Source organism: Rhinolophus ferrumequinum, chromosome 16, assembly GCF_004115265.2.
Source record: "Rhinolophus ferrumequinum isolate MPI-CBG mRhiFer1 chromosome 16, mRhiFer1_v1.p, whole genome shotgun sequence".
In the NCBI taxonomy this organism is placed as follows: Eukaryota; Metazoa; Chordata; class Mammalia; order Chiroptera; family Rhinolophidae; genus Rhinolophus; species Rhinolophus ferrumequinum.
The window spans coordinates 3422735-3437874 of NC_046299.1; the positions used below are offsets into that span (position 1 = coordinate 3422735).

The 15140-nt window shown below is 45.9% G+C and overlaps 1 pseudogene; it reads left to right on the forward strand.

The window, feature by feature from the left end:
• The first annotated feature begins 745 nt into the window (after positions 1-745).
• LOC117036291 (pre-mRNA-splicing regulator WTAP-like) lies at positions 746-9306 on the forward strand (annotated as a pseudogene).
• Positions 9307-15140: the final 5834 nt, after the last annotated feature.

The following is a 15140-nucleotide window of genomic DNA, read 5'->3' on the forward strand; positions in this document are numbered from 1 at the left end:
AGAAAGTGGGCCCAGGGGGACGTCTCGAATATTCTCCACCACCACCAACTTTGTCATCTTCTTGGATGCCTCTCTCCTGTGCTCTTTTAAACACTCCGTTTCCAGTAAATTTAAGGTTGCCCCACTCAGTACCATGTGTCCTTTTAATGACATTTTTTGCTGGATTGTGTACTCAACCTTTTTTTATACAAGAGGTGCTCCTTTGAGACGCCGCCAATCTGATCTCATTGGAAGTTTATGAGAAAACCCAATCTGCGCCCGTCCTACTGCCGAGAGGGCACGAGCCAGCCTGCCAGATTTCTCCGCAGCTCCAGCGCAAACACGGCTGATCACCCCCCAGCTTTGTCCTGTGCTGACTGGCTCCAGAGTGGTCTCTGGGGCTCCACACTCCTGCCAGAATGCTCATGACATCACTCATATTATTAATAATTACAGGTTATTCACAGATGGACGGGCAGATGGACACACGGCGACAGAGATTTGTTTAATCTCAGCAAGGCTATTTCCCCTACACAGTTCCCTTTGCCCACTCTTGCTGCCTCCCTGGAGAAAAAAATTAATGAGAAAATAAAATGTCTATGAAAGAAAAATGAAAATCCTGTCAGACGTTTTAGGTATTTATTTATTTTTTTGCATTTTCCCCCTCTAGGAGAAAAAAATGACCCATCTCCCTTCCCTTTCTCGGCATGGTGTGTGGGACGTGTTCCTTTGTGAGCCTTTAAACTATAACCATTCCCGAAGAAAGATGGAGCCCTGTCCCTCCTCCGACCCTCGGATCGCTGCAAACTTTATCTGTGACGCCACATTCACCGAGGAGGAAAGAGTGAGAGCTGATCTTCCATATGTGTGTCCGCTGCCTGGTCCCCAGGGACCTCCCGGGGTTTCTGGAAGGGAGATGGAGCATTGCTCTGGGTCTCGAGCAGCAGGGGCCTTGCAAGAGGAGGTGCACGTGCTAAACACTGGACCCCTGAGCACGTCTCCCTGGTCAGCTTTAGAGGTGACCAGCCCCAACTGTTCAAGACTTGAAGTCATTCAGCCAGACCGCAGCTGTCCTTGGTACAGGATGGCTGGGTAGAGCTGCCAACCAGCTATAACCCTACAAACGATGGAGCGTGTAACAGTATGGTCTGTGACATGGCATCCTCCTCAGATTATAACCAGTTGCACTCAGTTTTTCAGTTGCACCAAAGGTCCATACGCTTCCCTTATTCTCGCAGCTTATACTCCGTCTAAAATGTGTTGTCTTTTATCCCTCAGTCTCCTCACTCTTCCCTTCTCGTTCATCTCATCCAACAGCTCCACAAAACAGGCCTTACTGCCTAACAGTGAGTCACGATTTAGTAAAAATGCAACACACTCCTCTGCATTTGCAGATATCACTGTGTCTCTTCAGCTTAGTTCTGGTTCATCTCTTCCCCTAAATATGGAAGTTTCAGCCATCTTTTCTGGGATCTTAAAGGGTAGACAGCCTTGAGATCTTTGCACATCTTTGAGCCAGGCCTACCCAATTCCTGTTAGCACCTATTGTTCCTACGCACTCTAGACTTGTCACATATGTGGTCATGGATTAAGAAACACAGCTTGTGTATTTGCAGGTGGAATAAGCAAGACATGATTGGAGCATCATCCAATCGGGAGGGAAGAAAACCACACTTTCAGAAAGCAGCTTACCTTATAATTATCTTTCCACACAAAGTATGTTGGGGCAAAGAGATACTGATTGTGTCTTAAACACCCAGGTACTTGACTGCATTCAACCTGTCTCATGCTGTTTTCCTGCCAAGTCTCTCCATGTGTGCAAACCACCTGCCATCAGAGACTCGGCCACCGGGCTTTGATTCAAGTTGTATTAACCTGGCCTACAGCTGCCAAACATTTCTCGATTGCCCAAACCCACAAACAGTGGGTCTTCCAGGGGTTCATCCCAATCCCACATTATCGACTGAATCTGTATTTTCCTGATCAGACCTAACCCATGCTAGACAGGTTGCCAATGTAGCTATTCTACAGAATTTACCAATTGTCAACTGAGGTCTTAGTTCATAGAGCATGCCGGCTACATAGTAACTGCTTAATAAATACATCTTCTTCAATAGAAAGATGCATGAATATAAAATGTGGACTCCATCTCCCCAAGTAAAACCTCCTTCATCCCAGAGCAAAAAGGGTAGAGTCCTTTTGAAACAAGATAATGGCAGCGAGAGAAAGCCATCAGGCTGTATGGTTGACACACACTGCACACAGCTTATTAAATACTGAAACTCTTTAGAAAGGTCTCCTGACCACAGAGTCCAAATCATCCGTGATAACTGAAAATACGTGATTTCTGCAAACCACACCCACCCAGCCCAACCTGCTCAGTTGGAAGCTCCAGCCACTGGCATCAGGTTATTTTTCGAGCGTACATGTACATTTATGCCAATGCTTTCTCACTGTTCCCACCCAGTAGAAATGCATGTGCAGACCGTTTGGCCAGGCCAGGGCTCCATTCCGGAAGCCAACCTCAGCGGCCCAGCTAACCGGCCTACATGGGGGCCCTATCGTTGACCTCAGCTTCATTAGCACAGCACTTTAGCCCCCTGAGCCAATGAGGCCGCTGAAATAGAAATCAACTGCCTCTCCCAATTCCATGAGTAGAGGTGCTAACGAACAGTGCAGTGGCCAGAGAGTGCAGGGGGAGAAGAAAGAGATTTGGGGGAGCCACAAATTGGCTACTCTACCTCTGGACAGTGGAGAAGGGGACTGTACGCTTCCTATGCAGAACTCATCCACCTAACGGGTCCTCTAGTCGCCCTCCACCCCCACCAGCATATCCAGGCTTCTCAGTCTCCCCAGGGCCCCTCCCTCACCCCCTGTGTCCTCACCCCCATACACACCACCCTGATTTATCCTTGCTCGTTCCAGGACTTCAAAACAAGACGGTGCTCCACAAACCCCCAACACCTCCACGCATTTAAAAAAAAAAAAAAAAACACACACACACGTATGCTGAAATGAAAGTCACTTTGCTTCCAGATTTCCTGACCATGAAAAGATGGATAAGCTTATCAGAGCTGGAGTTGGGTGCTGTGCACCCACCCTGCCAATGCCCTGGGCCTGGGCTGGTCTGCCTGTGGGATCCCTGCCATGAGGGTTTGTGGAGCCCACACTGACCACCTGCAGCCGCCCCCTCTGTCCATATCATCCCCTCTGACCAGTCACCTCCAATCCCAGAGCAGGCTGGTTCCTCTTCATAAGCATAGCTTCCACTCCCCTCTGAAACCCACATTTGTTTTGAACTTGTCACCTTGATTGCCCTTCTTGGAGTGGATATTTTCAACATCATTGCGTTACTGCTCCCTGAGCCTCATCTATGCACGGATGCTGAGGTCGGTGTGGCAGTTCCATTTTTCTTAGCAGCGCTAAGCAATCACCATTTATCTTAAGAATTGGCATCTTCCTCAAATACATTCATGAGAAGGTCGGGTGTCCCCTCCAATGAGAGTCAGTCTTACAGAAAGCACCTCCACCTACTTCCACATCCTAAAGCTAATATGAAAAAGAGATAGAGAGGATGTGTTCTGTGGAGGCAAGGATTTGGGGAAATAGACATTGAAATGCATGAGGTGAAAGACATCCAAAAATATAAGCTCAAAATTTCATTCCGTAATGAAACAAATACCAAGTAGAGGGAAAAATTCTAATCGCATACATAGAGATCAAGAACATATTGCATTTCTATGTAAAACAAACTGACTTCTCACAACTCCACAAGAAATTAGAATTATTCATTCATAACTTCATAGATGAGGTTTCGCCTCTAACATCTCACTAATCCCTATTTTCATCACAACTGGGAAGGAAGAAGTAGTCAAGCTTTTCACTTTGGGGACATCTGAGCTCCTCAGAGGGAGGAAAGAGATGGCTGCAGCCTATTTTGTTTAAGTGTGCCATCCATAATTCTGGGCCGAGGCTATTCCCCCAGTTCCCACCACAGAGGCTGTGGGAGGGAGACCACCGGCATGCACACCCGTGACCCACATGCTGTGCTCACAGGCCCCTGCTGCAGAGTGGAAAGGCCAACACGAGCCCGTGAGCAAGGGCGTTAACAGCCAGACATCAGAAGTAAACGTCTTGGCTTCAGTCTGCAGACATTTTCTCCAAGATGAAGCGAACCCAGGTGCATTAGCTAATGGCTCATAGCACAGAAGAACATGGCCTCCTCCTCCGATGGTTAGGTCTGCTTATTACCACTGCCAAAATAAATACAGCTCTCCATCTGAAGTAGCGTTGGCTACGTAAAGCTACAGCCCATTTGTGAAGCCATCAGAGGTCACAAATGGGATTGTCTCCATGTTCAGTAAAAAGGATCAGGAAGGCAACCCCCCCCACACACACACACACACCCCAACCCCACCCCGGTTTAGAACTGGTGTAGATACAAATTTTATTTAATAATTCTAAGCACAAGAACCGACTTCTAAAAAATGGCAGGCCCCAACTGGACAGAGCTTCTTCCAGATAGTTATGGGTTAGATTGCGTTCCCAAGAGATGTTGAAGTCTTAACCCCAGGTCCTGTGAATGTGACCTTACTTGGGAATAGAGTCTTTGCAGATGATCAAATTAAGATGAAGTCATCAGGTTGGGCCCTGATCCAATGTGACTGGCGTCCTTATAAACAGGAGAAATTGGGGCACAGAGACACACACACATAGAGGGAAGATGATGCGAAAACACAGGGAGAAGATGGCCATGTACAAGCCAAGGAACGCCTGAGGCCACCAGACGCCAGGGGAGAGGCCTGAAGCATATTCTCCTTCACAGGCCGCAAAGGAACCCACCCTGCTGACACCTTGATCTTGGACTTCTGGCCTCCGGAGCTGTGAGACAATAAATTTCTGTTGTTGAAGCTCCATCTGTAGTACTTGTTACGGCAGCTGAGCTGACTTATACAAGTGGCTGAACAATCTACTCCCTTGTTACCACTATGCCTTTGGCAGGTCGCGTTTGCTCGGTCTGTGTGTGGTCCTTCGCCCACATCCTCAGGTCACATTTGCTCTGTCCCCTGTGTGGTCCTTCGCCCACGTGCTCAGATCACATTTGCTCTGTCCCCTGTGTGGTCCTTCGCCCACATCCTTGGGCTCCTGAACTTCCATGGTGTGATTATTAGGTGATTAGACTTAGGAGACTGAATATACAAATGAACAATGGCCAGACCATTTATAAAAACAGAACTCTGACCCACAGCCTCTGTAGTGACCAGCCAAGGAAGCCAAACCACAGTGTCTACCACAATCGACCCAGAAATGTCAGGTCAATCAATACCTGCTGGCATCCCTCGTCTTTGCTCTCACTTCTAACGCAGGACCAACAGAGAAAGCTAGATATGCTCCCCAACGAATCCCACAGTGAGCTTCCCCAGCTTTCTCAGGCCAAAGGCCTCCAGCAGGCACACCTGACGGCTCCCCTTTTCTACTGCAAACCTTTCCCGCCTCTCTGCCTGCACCGAGTGTCTGCCAGACACAAGTGACGGTGGCCCAGCCCTTGTTAGAGCAGCTCGGAGCAATCAGCCTCTGTCTATTCTCATTTGGATGGTCTTCATTTATTTCTGCAGCCTGCCTCCCTTATTATGTCACAAGTTCCGTGAGGGGAGAGCTCAGTGTGAGGCACATGACTGGTTTTAGGAAATATTCCACAAAGAAGTAGTTGTTGAATGAGTGAATGGGTTTTGTACAACTTGTACATCTGGGAGAGGAAATTACTGAAGAATGTGAGACACTGCTATAAAATGGGTTACTAAGGATTGAACGCATTAGGTAGCTCCAAGCTTTGGTCGAACTGAGGGGAAAGGCCAAATAGTGAGTTTCTAGTTTCCAATACAATATGCATTATTCTTTCAGCCTTATTTATTGTGCTATTTTTCAAATTATAATAAATTTGCTTTCTTCTGAATATTCAGATGCTTCAAAAGGTACCCAAAGGATGCAATTAGCCCCTGGGGAAATATACTATTATGTGCACATATCATGTTTTGCATAGGCTTTCCATCATCTACATAATTTATGTGCTTCTGCATAATTTTTCCTCTTTTTATGTTTTCTATGTGTTTGTGAGATAATCTAGAAGTCAGTTTCCTACCATCACAGACACAGAAAGAACTCAAGTCCGTTCCTTCACCCAATCTGCTTTACTTCCTGTGAACCCCTTACAGGACCCTCAGGAGATTGGCGCCTTTCACAGGCACCAAACATCAAGGCATGAAAACCTAGAAGGTTCAGGGAGCTTTCAGGAATGAAACAGGACCTTGTCCACTTTCATATTCTTCTGGGTATTCGCGGGGGTCTCTGATGGATGGTGCTAGCATTTTAAAGCTCTTTAAACTGTTTAGAATCCTCACTTTGGTTTTGAAACGGAAAAACAATGCCAAAATTAACGGCTTTTTAAAGCTTCTGATGTGAGTCAGCTGCATACAAATTTCCCTAAAACTGAGAAAGTCCCTTATCTAGGGAACAGGTAACTTGTGTACAACTCTGGCTGGACTTTGTTTTTCTTTCTCAACAGCCTGTGCCATTTTCCATATTTTTAATTTCCATCTCTCTTGTGCTTCCTTTGCTGCTCAAATCTCCTTACAGCGCAGTTATTAGATGTGGAATAGTTGCCTCGCAAAACAGTGATTCCACGTGGACATGGGACTTGGGCCTGAGAAGGCTTTGTGAACAAGCCAGCCCTCCAACAAACCTGAACAAAATCCAGAACATGCCAAAAATTTTTCCTAGCCTCCTTTTTCATGAAGAAATAGTGACATACATCTAACACTGCAGATGGCCCTCTTTGGGGCCAAAATATGAAGGGAAAGGGAATCACAGGTAGTTTTAGAAATTACCATACCATTTGCCTCATTTTTATTGAGAAAGAAGTGGAGACCAAGAGAGGTACAGTGGCCAAGCAGTGGGGGAGCGTCAGTCTGGATGAGTCCCCACACCATCTGACCCTTAGTCTAGAGCAATTGGGGGAGGGGAGGAGCCGGGAGGTTGGGTTTCACTAATTCATGCCCATCTGCCAGCCTGCAGCATGCCCTTCTGGAAAGTAGCCAGCCAAGGAAGAGGGTGCTGCCCCCATAGACTAGAGCAAAACCAAATGACCACAGGGGCTTAGGCCTCTTCCAGGTGCCTGTGAACACGATATACTCACACATTGCTCCCCGATCTCAGTCATGAGACCCTCTGAGCAACACAACCAAGGCCACCAAGGCCACCCCCTGAAACATTCCCACCCCTATCTCTATATACCATCATTGCAAAAATGCACCCAGCAGCCACCAAAAGAGGCCAAACAGAAGGCACCAGAAAACAAAGTGGCCCAGCAGATAAGACTCCAGGGCACATTTTTTCCAAACATGCTTAGAAAATAACAAACAAAAAATTCCTATTAGAGCACAATAAGTACTTACATATTGATCATGAGAATTGTTGGGTTTAAAAGAGAATGTTGGTTCAAATCTTACAATTTCTACAGAATAAATATCAACATCTGTGAGAGCCAGGCTAAACCCTCATAGAACTGACATGAGTAAGACATCCAAATGAAACATAGCTCTTTCTTTTCCCAACACAAAGCATTTTCAAAAGATCAAGCAAAGGGGGAGGAAAAAAATCACTTACTTTGCTTGACATTGTTAATACCAGGTACCTGAAAATCACACCAGAAAAAAAACCCACGGCGCAAGGAAATGTACCTTCAGGATTGTAGAATAATATGGTGTCTGCTTTATCGAGTTCCATGCAGAATTAGCACAGATGTGTTAGGTGAAGGACAGCCATTTCCACTGGGAGTCTTTCGTCATGACACTGACCAGCACACCACTGTCCACAACTCTCCCTCCTTCCAGATATTTCCTTTGACCTCTGCTCTCCTTCTCTCTCCTGTTCATCCCTCACTTTTCTGCCTCTTCTGATTGTTCTCCTCCTTGTCTGCTATTCTCCAAACCTGACACCTTTATTCTGATAGAGATGCTTTCTCATGTAAATTACAGAATATCCAGAATTCTTTCTAGCTTTAATACCCAGATCAACTGCCCTCTTTTGATGAATGAGCAAACTGAAACCCAGGGAGAAGAGATCAGGGGCTAGTTGAGAAAAAGGTAGGGTGAACCATAGTCCATAGTTAGCTACTCTGTGCGTCTCCTGGAAGTCTTCCAAATAAAGAGCCATTGTCTTTTGGTAACAATGGAAAATGTAGCCACATGCCCCAAAGTATTAAAAAAAAAAAAAAAAAAAGAGCAAACCTTTGGAGAAAAGTAGTGATCTCAGTCTAGGTGTCTAACTATTCATCTCAACAAAAGTACAAAAGGAAACTAAAAATAGGGAAGAAAATGCATGTGTGTTATCCTCCCGTGCCCATTGCATTTGGCCACCTACAGGCTGAAGCTGTGTGTGACATGGGGCACATGCAGGGAATATTCCATTTGGAAGGCATCTCTCCTCTGTAGATCAACATTTTACATATACCATCCACTGGAAGGACCCACGGTTTATTCAACAGCTTCACCAAGCATAATTCAACCAAGGAGGGGGGGGTCCTACCTGAAGCAACAGGCAGAATATTAATGGCACCAAGGTGTCACTGAACGATTCTGATCCCAATCAAGAAACTATACCTTGTGCAGGAGCGGAGACCAGCAGGGAGCTGGGTATTAAAGTCTAACTTGCAGGTCCCTGCCAAGCCTGCTGCACTCCGGGGACCATAGGGCCTGTCCCCAAGGGGCAGCCCCTTCCGCAGAGTTTCAAGGCCTCCTCCACCCTGACTGGGTGTCATCCTTCCACCTTTCCTTCCGACGGCGGGTCCCAATGGCAGCCCAGTGATTGAATCCCTGTCGGGAGGCCACTCAAATTCCAGACGACCAGCAAGGAACCTCTTCCCAAAAAGGTTCAACTGAGTGAAACAGAATTCAAAGTTGTGGCACGAGACAAATTAATTCTAAGAGATGGAAACAGTATGAAGCATCTGACAGGCTTTGGAGGGCAAGTACACAGATCTTAACTCTAATGAAACTGGCTTAAGGGAGGAGGAAGAAAAACTAAAGCAACCACAGCAAGAGTCTGCACGCAGGGAAAACATCCTTGTAATGGATGAGCGACCAAGGAGCGGAGGTGCGAGAGTATACCACTCAAACCCAGTACCGCAGGCACGTCCAGCTGCCTAGCGTTGCCCAGCTGAGATCAACAATGGTGGACCCAGCCATCAACTTGTTCTTCCTAAAAATGAAAGGTGAACTGGAACAGACTAAAGACAAACTGGAACAAGCCCAGAATGAACAGAGTACCTGAAATAACTGAGGGAATGAGTAGAGTGAGGGACTCTGTAAAGAAGGAGCTGACTGCTGGAATTGCCCATGACCCCCTCTCTACCCCAGGGAGTTGGGGGGGGGGCATCTCACAGGACAGACCTGTCCCACTGAGACTCATTTTAATAGCACTGGGGCGAGACGGACGCACCCACTCTCTTTATGACCATTCACCAGACCTGGAGAGAACTTTCTGCATTCAATATGAAGGGAAGAGAAGAACAAAACCCAAAGATTCTGTGACATCAAAAAAAAAAGTAAGAACTCAGAATATCCAAAAAGAGCACTTCTGGAAAATGCCTACAAACATAAACTGACAAAAGGAAACTTCAGTAAAGTCACAGAGCACCCATGGTTGCTCTCAGAAATAACTTTTAAAACATAGAAGAACTCTCAGAATCAAGAGTGAAGGATGAATGAATAATCAACAGGATGAAAGGCAGTGAATAATTAAAAGGGAGTCATGAAGAGCAAAGTAAAGGGAAGAAATGATGTCGCTTCAAAATAAAAGGCTCTAAATGAGGGAAATTACCCTTCAAGAAAACTTCAGCTCAGTGAGCAAAGGGTTCCTGACTTTCCATGGAGTGAGATGGGAAGGAAAAGTACAAAACAATTATAACAGTGGGAGAGGATACGGCAGGTAAGAATGCAGAGGACGGAGGTGGGTTGGCTTTTCATGAGGAAGAGCCCAGAACACATGGAATAGAAGCAACAAGTGCAGAATAAATCTTTGTCAAAGATGGGAAAGCTTGACTCCAAAGGCTGAAGTGGTTTCTCACTAGCCAAAACTGGATTTGCACTTCAGACAACCTCACAGACATGGACTGATAAAAATCTTGAGTTTGAAGGGTTAAGTGAAAAAAAGGCAAGCATCCACGCAGCAAACAAAAATAAAAGCAAAACTGGAAAGAGGTTACCGAACAAAAAAGTAAGTCAGGCTGGCCTCAGATTTCTCCTCTGCGACATTAAACATCCTCATCTTTCTGAGGGGTTTAGAATCCCAGGATGATGGAAAGGAGTCCAAAATTAATCAATGTCTTTCTACTATCCAACTGGAAACCAAAAGACAATGTTTTGTTTGATATTAATAGAGAATATGTTTTAAATATGCATTTTAACATTAAAATTTAATTTTAGTTAAATTAAAATTTCATTTTATTAAAATTAATTTTAAAATAGGTAATTAAATTTAAATATAAAAATTTAATTTATTTTTTTAATTTAAAAATTTGAAAACATAGTCACATTCAAAATTAAAACATATCAGTCAATAGGGAAGATGCAGTTACCAGTAAAGGTAGCTAAATTATTGGGATTAACTCTGATTAAAAGCAACGAAAAATGCTCCGCAAAACAGACATCTCCTTAAAAGCAGAGGAGAAGTGAAATGGCAATAGAGAGTCCCAGAGCATATTCTGGAATCGCCCAGTGAGGCCGGAATCTCAGACCGACTCAGGACCTCCATGGAGACCACACTGCTGGGCGTGGGCAGCTTTGGGGATGACGAGGTAAATACCAACACACACCCCTTTTTCTCCCATCCCAGGGACCACAGGGAAGCCCCACTGAAACTGACCAAAGGAGGAGAAGAAAGGGGAAAGCAAAAGCATCCTATCCCTCAGAGGCTGTGACCCCACAGTAGCCATGGTTCCTGGCTGTGCCGTGGGCTCCCGGAGCCCAGGTGGGTGGGTCAGCTCAGACAAGAATGAGGATTGAGTTGGGTCCAGCTATCGTAGTACCTGGAGAGACAACCGCAGAGCCTGTCCGAGGAGGGCACAGTCATATAACATTTTAGAGTAAATGTTCACAGGGCCGCACGAGGAATTAGGCAAGGTGAGCAAGAAAGGGCAGAAATCGCCGACAGCAGGGCCACCCCCACAGAGATTTCATAGGCATGTGGACTATCCACAGGCATGGTAACTTTCCCGTGCTTGCTATGGTTAAAGAAATAAACGAGAAGCCTGAAACCTGCAGGGAACATAAAACAGTAAAAGTGACATGGAAAAGAGCCTCTAGAAGTGAAAGATACAATGACTGCAAATTTAACAAAACCAGTGGAATACCTTAATCCCCAGACCAAGAGGTCAAGTTACTCCCAAACAGGAAAAAATAAAGAGAAGCACCTAGCAAAGTCACATGGAACTGCAGAAACCGCAGGCGATAAAAGTATTTTAAAAGAAACTCAAGGAAGAAGATGGCCATCCCCTTTGAAAGGCCTTTAGTTCAGGAATGAGTTCTTGGGCAAATAAAAGTGACGTAGTAATAATGATGTCTAGTGGGGCTGAAAAAGACAGAAAGAATAAAAATACCAAACAGGAGCTAGTAAATAGTTAACATATATCAAATTGTTGGTAGGATCTTGGAATAGGAAAAAAGATTTTGATTAACTTTAAACTTGAATAAATTAAGTTTGCATGTTGCGATTTCCAGACTAGCCCCTAAAAATGGAATCTGAGACTCTTTGAAATTTGAAAGAGCAAAAACAACGAAATGACTTCAAGGAAAACCACAAAATCTCCAATTGAAGGCAATCCCAGGCCGGCAAGGAGACAAGAAGAAAGCTGGGACAGGTGGGAAAAAGGGAAACACAAAATAAAGCGACAGATTTGAACTCCAAGCACATCAGCGAATGTGAGCTGCAAAAAGTTTGCCCCGTTATTCACGGTTCTTAGACATGGCCTTCCTCAGGGCAAAGAGTCCAGCCGTTTCCAAGAGAACCTATTTTCCATCTCCAGCCTTCCAAACTCCAGGAATCTTAAAGAACCGGAAATCCATGACTCCAGTGTGGAGGCGAGGCCAGTGGGGAGGGCTGGAGAGAGGGAGAGGCTGAGAAGCAGAACGCAGGGGTGGGGAGTAAGCAGCTGGCAACGGCTTACAGATGGCGGACAAGAGGGTGTTTGGGTCAGGGCTGTGGGTGGGGGGGTGTTGGGTCCTGTTCTAGGACCCTGAGCAGATCCCAGGGAGAGCTGGGAAGGCTCTCCCCAGATGCTGGGATCCAGGCCAGGAGTCCAGGCCATTACACCTCTGCAGTGACCAGCACTGTTGGACATGTGCTGCTCCCAAGGAAGGACTTGACCTTGGGGCGGCAGCTTCCTGCCTCCAAGGGCAATTTCTGGGGAGGGACTCAGTAGTGAGCCATTAATATCAGCCAGCCTTTCTGGAAGCTGGAAAAGAGAGCCCCGCCCTGAAAGGGAACCTGGGCATCTGGGTGGCTCAGCACAGCATGCACTTCTGGGGAGATGACGTCAGGTGTATGCTAGCCACCTCCGGACAGATGTGATTCCAGCCCCCGGCTTTGAGTGAGTGGGGCGCTCCACCTGCCTTCCGGTCCCACCTGTCCTCTCCATGTCCACCTTCACCCATCCCAAAGTGTGGCCAGTCCCATTTCAGCTTCAATTTTCCTACCTGTGACCTGGCCAGGCATCACACTGCTTACCTCCAGAAGGTGCCATGCAGATCGTAGTCTACGCTGGCGCACCCCTGACACTGTGCCACACACAGACCGGGTCTGGACTCAAAGACAGCCAACTGGGAGAGCTTCCCGGTACTCAGACGTCTCTCATGTGCAAGCTTTTCAGCCACAGACTGTCAGCTTTTCCAGAGCGGGTTTCTCAGTTTCCCAACAGGGTCTTCACAGGTACCACGCTGAGGCTGCCCCTCTGACGGCCCTCTGGAAAGGCTGTCAGGGAAACTCTAAATGCAAACAAATAATTAAAATGCATTTTGGTTAGACATCTCCCTCAGTTTTGTTTAGATTGTTTCTTTCAAGTGTAAATGCAAAGTTTTGGGAAGAAAAGGGATCAGACGCTCTGCAGTCCTATAGGATTGGTGGCACTCAGAGGAAGGGACATTAGAATGCTCCACCACAGCCCCTGATGGGACAGAGGTGGTGCCTCGGGCCAGATATCCGGCCTGATTCTCCCACCTCCTCGTCTTCCTCCCTGTGCAAGGACAGGCAGGACACTATCTCTCTTCTGGGCAAGCAAACTCTCTTTGCAAATATGTCCCCGTCCCTAGACCTCTAAGCTGCCTGGACATCTGTCTAGGTTCCAGCTGGAACCTAAAAGGGTCACCCCCAGCTCCCCAAACTTCCCGGGACAAATCACCAGACTTCTGGCAGAACTTCAAAGACGGCACCTAGGAAGTTTCCCTGTGCAGAGCCCGCAGCCTGGCCCAGCAGGAACCAAAAAGCTGGGACGATTGAAACAATTAAACTATTTGTGGAACGTGGGAGGGAATACCTGCTGCTTCTCTTATCTTTTATTTATTGTAATTAATATGTTTAACTCATGCACCTTACAGATGCATGAAACAGATATTGAGAAAATAATGAATATGTTTTATTAAAAAGTTCAGATGAAGTTGAAAAAATTGCAAGGTTAATTAATCACCCTGGTATCTAGTTACATAAGAGCATATGGACAGATGCTTTAAATTCAGTTTTAAAACAACTAGCAAAATATCTAGTTACGATCCAAATTCTTCCCCACGGTCTTCTTGGGGTAACAACAGTATTATATCTTACATATTTTGTTCAACCGGGAAGATGCTATAAGCCAAAAACCAATGTGTTCATGATTCTTTTTACATATCCTAAAACATAAATACTATGATCGCCATAAATCTGACAACATTAGAATTGTGTACAATAAGATTAATGGTTTGAAATATTCCTTTCATCATGGGGTCCAAGGTCAGGGGTTCGCAAATATATTCTAGGGCGTTTTATCAGTTACTTGAGAATTTTTAATTTTTCTTCTGTTGTCATTTGGCTGAAAGTCTAAAAAACTTATTTGTGCAATATAAAAACCTCTCTTTTACTGTGATAATTTCCCATCAAAAGCCATGTCTGTGGAATAAATTTCAGTTTCTGAAGTGACTGCTTCTCTTACTGAGGCCTGTGGAATCCCCAGGGGTGTCTCAAATATACTTGTGGGATTTTTCCTTGGCTCTTTTTCTTATAGAAACATAATTGGATTCTGATGCCACAACTTAAGGAAATAATACACTTCAAATCAACGGGCCCCTCATGCACTGAAATCCTAGTTCTCTCTTTTTTTAAAGAAAAAAGAGAGAACATCTACATACACACAAAAGCTTATATTGGGTATTTCATTACTCAATTTTTTTAAATGACAAAACTTGACATGTGTGTCCTGAGATCTGTGGTGGACAGATCCTTCCCCCTCCAGGGTGGCCCACGAACCCCCTCATGGTGTTCACGCCCTCCTGTGGCACACTTCCTGCCGTGGGAGTGTGGGAACACCTGTGACCTGCTTCTAACCAATGGGATCTGACAAAGCGGTGGGGGCATGAGGTTACATACTCGAGATCACATTGCCTACGATTGTAACACCTGCCTCACGAGGACGCTCACCCCTCTGCTGGCTCTGTGAGCTGACCTAGAGGGCGGGCCACGTGACAAGACAGTGAAGGTGACCTCTAGCCAATGGCCAGCAAGAAGGTGAGGCTGTCATCCTTCAGCTTCAAGGGGGTGAAACTTCCAACAAGCACGTGGCTTTGGAAACAGCCTTTCCCAGCTGAGCCTTCTCGTGAGAAGACTGTCCTGCCACCAGCACCTTCAATAAAGCTTTAGAGACCCGGCCAAGCCATGGCCAACTTTTCCTGAAACTGTGAGACTTAATGACATGTCACTGTAAGTTGTTGAGTGTGTGTGGTGATATTGTCACACAGCTGCAGGTAACTAACACAGGGTCCATCCACTCCGACCTCCGTATTGACAGTTGAAATAACCAGTCATGGGAATGGCCGTTCCCTGGGCTCCTTTCCACTTGAAGCCCCTTCACTCTATTCTTC